At 36.8% G+C, this 6108-nt stretch overlaps 1 long non-coding RNA gene across 2 annotated transcripts in view; it reads left to right on the plus strand.

Moving 5' to 3' along the window:
* The window catches only part of LOC120882231, a 30435-nt gene extending 25069 nt beyond the window's left edge, over positions 1 to 5366 (plus strand). For both annotated transcript variants that reach the window (XR_005725453.1, XR_005725454.1), the window contains 2 exons: positions 3921 to 3963; positions 4796 to 5366. This is a non-coding gene — a long non-coding RNA (uncharacterized LOC120882231). The remainder of the gene's footprint in view (positions 1 to 3920; positions 3964 to 4795) is intronic.
* Positions 5367 to 6108: the final 742 nt, after the last annotated feature.

Genomic DNA, 6108 nt, shown 5'->3' on the forward strand with positions numbered 1-6108 from the left:
CAGGTATGTAAGACTTGGACGGGCTGCAACCATATGCTGGTTATGGTGAGACCCTGGCTTCAATCCTCAAATGTAACCCAAAAGGAATTCGAGTTCACAAAAACATACTTTAATTAGACACCTGTATTTAAAAGGTTGGGATTTTCCTCAGGCGTAGTTTCACCCTGTGCCTTTCTTTCCTGAGTTACAGTTAGAGTTAATTTGACTTTTTGTTCTTAACCACGTGGGAGGCAGTTTGTTTGTTTTTTGTAAACAGCTTCATTGATATACAGAGAACCACACATATGTAATGCATGCAGCTTGATGAGTTTACATATGCAAACACCCATTACCATCACCACAATCCAGGTAAGAGGCGTATCTAACACCTAACATAGCTTCCTTCTGTCTTTTTTAAATGTATGTGTGGTAAGAACACTTACCATGGGATCTACTCCATGGGAAGCGATTTTTGTTTACTTTTGAAGTAAACTCTGTTCGAGTAACATACTGGAGTGTGCTTTGTCAAATCCATAAATATGCTGTAGTAATTGACTATCTTCCTATTTAGTTCCAAAAAGCTGTTAGTGCATGTGCTAAAATATATGAAAAATCATGGATGAGGATTGGTCCCCGCCAAACTTAGAGCCAAACTTTACAGTTTTTGACTTGGTAAAGCTAATATTCTAGCAGTGCTATAAAATTGTTCATCCCTCTTCATTTACTACCTGTACATATAGTGCTTGGGGTCAAAATTTCTTTCCCCAAATTATAATTTGTAAACTTAGGGATACTTTGGGGAGGCAAAGTAGAATCATCCAGATAATCCCTCAAAAAACAGGGAAGTCTGCTCTTCTTTTCGTTGAATAACCCATGAAGCAACATTTCATTCATGTCCAGGGAAACTTGGATGAGAATGTCAGCTTGGTGTTAAACATCAGTGGGTGTCTACCTCTTGATTGGATTTATAGGTTGCCCCCGGTCTCAAATCCTAGGTTAACATTTCAAGAAATGGTCTTTATCCCTGTTCCAGGCAGGCTTTCCAACAGCAGGTGGCAGGCTTAACTTTTAATAATCTTTTCCTCCCTTTTAACTCTCTTTCCCATTATGTGTACCTCAAATAAATGGTCTTCAGCCAAGATGGATAGGTTGTTGTTTATGATTGTCTTTGTTTTATTTTTTTGCACTGTGAATAGGACTTGAACAGTGACTAACTTGGTTATAGTTCTGTTACTCATCCCTGGGGTTTAGTTGTCTTAATTGTTAGATAATAGAATTGTATAATTTGCCATTATTAGTTTGACTTATTTATAAACTTATAAAATGTATTATTGGTTGATAGTCTATGCTATAGTATATTCCTTATATATTCCAGTCCCTGTATTTTAATAATCTTTAAAATGTGTATTATTGGTTAGTGGTTGACACTAATCTATAGAGCTTCCCTGGTGGCTCAGACAGTAAAGCGTCTGCCTTCAGTGTGGGAGATCCTGGTTCAATCCCTGGGTTGGGAAGATCCCCTGGAGAAGGAAATGGCAACCCACTCGAGTATTCTGGCCTGGAAAATCCCATGGACAGAAAAGCCTGGCAGCCTGCAGACAATGGGTTCGCAAACTGAGTGACTTCACTTCACTTCATTTCTAATCTATAGAGTAGCCTTCCATAAAATTTTATCTACAGTTTTTCCTTTTTGTATTACCCAGATAAACTTAAAAGTTGAGGGAAAAGACCGTCTTAACTTTATAGTTCTTTAGACTTAGGAAGATTTGGAGAATAGTGTGAGCTTTGGGAATTAAAAATACCATTCTTCTAATCTAAATATACACCAAAATTTATAAAAGATAATCCTTTGAATTTTGGTGCTAAAACTAACCAAACTAAACCCTTGCCTCACTTTAACTGTTAGTCTTCTTATTCATAAAGATAGTTATGAACATTTAGTTTTAGTGGTTTATGAAATGTAAGTTTGTGTGTTCTATAAATGCTTTATTTTATATTGAAGGTAGGATTCAGCCAAACTCATACAAGCAATTTTTTTTTCTTACTTTGGTATGTATGCCCTGGCTTTTTAGGTAATGACAAAATATACTTCATAGATGGAGTTGTTTTAATTTATTTAAAAAGAAAACAAAACAATCAAAACAAAAACCTACTTCACTTTATAAATTCCATCCTTCTTTCCTAAGAGCTAACCACCTGGTGAAACACTATCATTATAACTTGGCAAGTGGGTTTGCTCTTAAAATTAGACATCTGTGATTATATAGTTAAATCATTCCCTTGAAACTGACATATTTAGAGCTCTCAGAAAACCAGTCATCTTATACCTAACACATTTTTTATTTTTATTTTATATTGGAGTAGAGTTGATTTACAATGTTGCCTAACATATTTTTAAAGCTACCTTTTTTAGGCAATAAATATTTGCATCCAGGGGCATGTCCACTCAAATTGTACTAATGTAAAGTTCTAAGTATAGCCTTTCTTCCAGCTGATGATAACTTTCCTAAATCTTTTCCAAGTGATAGCCAAAGCATTTTAAATTCATAAGAAGGTCAGATTCTAAAACATGTACTTGGACCAAAGCTGCATAGTTATTTACTTTCTACAAAAATCCAAAAGTCAGAAACAGTAATTGGCTACAGTGGTCCTATGCTGATATAAGAACACCTTCTCCAAGACACCAGGCTTCTTCCCACTTTAGGGCCTTTGTTCTGAATCTTGCCTCTCTCTGTGATGTTATTTCACTGCAGGTGTGTACACAGTTTTCTTTCAAGAATGTGCTCAAATGTCATACCTGCAGTGAGGTTTTCTGTGACTATGTTCTGAACATTCCTCTTTGCTCTGTTGCTTTACTTTATGGAAATGATCATCCATACCTGTTGAGTTTCTTTTTTGTCTTTCCCAACCCTAAATATTCAGCTCTCAGTTCCATGAATGCAGGGTCTTGGTTCAGTTGTCACATCCTCAGTGCCTGGAAGAAATTAATGAGTAGGCATTTCTGGGGTGAATGAATGAATGAATCAATCAATCAATGAGGAGGACACTTATCCTCTAACTGTTTAAACCTACATGGTATTATTGGAGGAGGGGCTTCTCTGGTGGCTCAGATGGTTAAGAATCTGCCTGCAGTGCAGGAGACCTGGGTTCAATCCCTGGGTCGAGAAGATCCCTTGGAGAAAGGGATGGCTACCCACTCCAGTATTCTTACCTGGGAAATCCCATGGACAGAGGAGCCTGGCTACAGTCCATGGGGTCACAAAGAATTGTACACAACTGAGTAACTCTTTCATTATGGGAAGAAAGCTGGGAATTGACATACTAGTGAGCTGCTCCTTCAAATACTTTGTAACGTATCTTCTTTGCAGTTTTCATTGGTGTTTTAGGTGTTTGGTGGAAATAACTATCATGCTATATAGAGGAAATGATATGATTTTTCCTGCAATTTATTGTATGTATGTGTATCGTTGCTATATTAAAGTGGTATAAGGCAAATGAAAATTCTCCAAGGCCACAATGAAATGGATTGAGTTTTTGTTTATTAATTCATTTGTTTTTCATATATGCATATATATTTTTTCCATTTTATATATGTAAATATTTTGCATTTATACACACACACATACATTTTACTGCAAAAACGTGCCACATAATCAAGTGTAGATTTTTCTCACAAGCAATCATGGCTGCTCTAAAAGGGCAGGAAGTTTCATCTTGTATTTTGTTTGTTGCTGACTCTCTAACACCCAAGAGACTATCTGGCACTCTCTTCAATATCACTCAGTATATGTTGAGTAAGTAAATAAACCTAGAGACTGTTAAATTGCATGCGTGGAATTAGTGTCAGTCAGACTGCCAATAAAGAAAATATGTAATTGAAACCTCCTGATACCATTTCCACATAATTTTCCAGGACTGATGTCTTCTCTTTCCTTCCACAGAGCCCCACCCCGAAGGCTGCATATCATCTAGCTGCTGGAATGTGTAGGTACCCTCAATGGCTCAGTAGCCAGTGTAGATCCTGTCTTTTGTAATCAGTAGCTACATCTGGCTACTGGGTCTCTGATGGCATCTTCTACCTTCAGTTACTGTGTCCTGAGTGAGATTTTTGAGAAGTCCTCAATAATAAAGATTTACCTTGATTTATACATATGTATACACACAGAGTTAAGTTCTGGGGTGACTGGTAAGTCTTCCCTTATTAGCTGGAGTGTGGGAACCATCAAGCTTTAATGAATGATAAGGTCTATTGAAATTCAACACCACAAAGAGGAGGAGTCTGGATAGTTTATCCATAGATTGTTTATATATCTTTTTTTCTCTCTCTCCCATGTGCTTCCATCATTCGGTCACAAGACTATCTATCAAGCATTTGGTTATAAATCAATCTATCTATCATCCATCTACCTACTACCTATCTTACCTATCCATCTAGATTATCCATCCATCCATCCATTTCCTCTCTTGACTTGTAAATGACATTCTCAAAATAACATGGTAATTTTAAGAAAGTTTCACCTGTAGTAGATACATCTCAGCAGTGCATTTGTGACTTGTGGTTGTCTTTTCCCTTTGTTAGAGAAGATAAATGCCAGAAATCTTGAATGCAGCAGGCAGTTCTATTGAAATCATATGTGGGAAGTCTTACAGGCCCAACATCCAGGTCTAGGGCATGAACCTGGCATACAATGTAGATTTCTGTGTTTGTTGAGCAACAGCTACATTGTCTGCTGGGTTTCAGGCTACCTGGAAACACGTTCTTCGTGGCTGTTTTCATCAAAGCTTCACCTATACTGTTTTGGAATAACTTTTGCAGGCAACATAAACCACTGGGCTTAATCATTGGACAGAGTGCAGTGAAAGGACCCCATGAAAGCTGATCATTTTAGCAAAACATGATTTTGTTATGATTTCACCAAGATGGTCACACATCAGCCTGGGAAGCTCAGTGAACCAGAGACCAGGTGAAATGCTACCCTTTTCTCTGCCTCAGCTCTCAAGGATTGGTCACCTACATGTTATTAGTAGTATTATTTGATTTCTATTCCTACTTACTATCAGAAGGCATACCCTTTATGGGCTTCATCCCTCTGCTCTGCTACCTCACCATTCCTCCTCATTTTGGCTTCTTAACCACCAGCAGGAGCCCAGTTTCTTTTTGTTCTTTTTCCACAGCCCCGTAATTTTTTTGAATGACTTTCAGTCTCACCAGAATCTGTATGTCTCTGCCCCAACATCGCACCCCATCATTTGCTCCCTGACATGAACTCTAAAGTGGGTTTTTTGTTTCTGTTTTTTTGCCATTATTTACCATCTCTTATGAAACCGGAAGAACAGCTTTCTTATGGAATGAAAAAGAACTTGTAAAGATAAACCACCAGTTTTCAGGAGAAAAAGAAGAAAAGAATGTTGGAAATAGCTTCTGGAAAACTTTTTTCCATTATGTTTTGTTTGTCTGTTCCTGGTAAATAAATTTAAATCTCTCAGTGTTAAAAAATAGATCAATCTAAACCATTAAATTCTCAGTAATAAAGGAATATAAATTTTAAAGGAGATATTATAAACCCTTGGTTAGATGAACTGGAGACTTTTAGTAAGAAAATATGAGTTTTAAATGAATACAAGTTAACAGATTTAAAGCAGAAAATGAATATAAGGAACATGAAGATAAATATCTGTATGTAATAGTCAATTGTAATGATATAATGTATTTTTTTCACCCTGTGCTGAATCAGTAAAAATAAAGTCAATGACTTGGAGCTTTTAAAATATAGTGTATGTTTGTGTATCTTTTGACTTCCAATCCATTGTCTATTTTGTACCTAAGTCACTGGCCTTTGTGCCCTGCTAAAAGAAAATCATTCTGCTTGAACTACTTGACAGGCTTTGAAGAGTGAGAAAAGTCTCTGGGACACATGATTATGTTTATTAAATTGTCAAGGAGATAGTTTTCTTTCTCCTCTCTTCACTCTTATACGTGTGGTGTTCTGAGTCCTTCTGACTATCCTTAAACAAGAAAATGTTGACAGTGGAGCCTGTTGTGAAGAAGAACTCCTTAGTTACATGGTTAAGTTTTCATTTCCCTCTCAAGTTTGATGGACCAGTATCAAATTGATCCCCAAAGCAGGA

The sequence above is a fragment of the Oryx dammah genome, unplaced genomic scaffold (assembly GCF_014754425.2).
Source record: "Oryx dammah isolate SB20612 unplaced genomic scaffold, SCBI_Odam_1.1 HiC_scaffold_23, whole genome shotgun sequence".
NCBI classification, from domain to species: Eukaryota; Metazoa; Chordata; class Mammalia; order Artiodactyla; family Bovidae; genus Oryx; species Oryx dammah.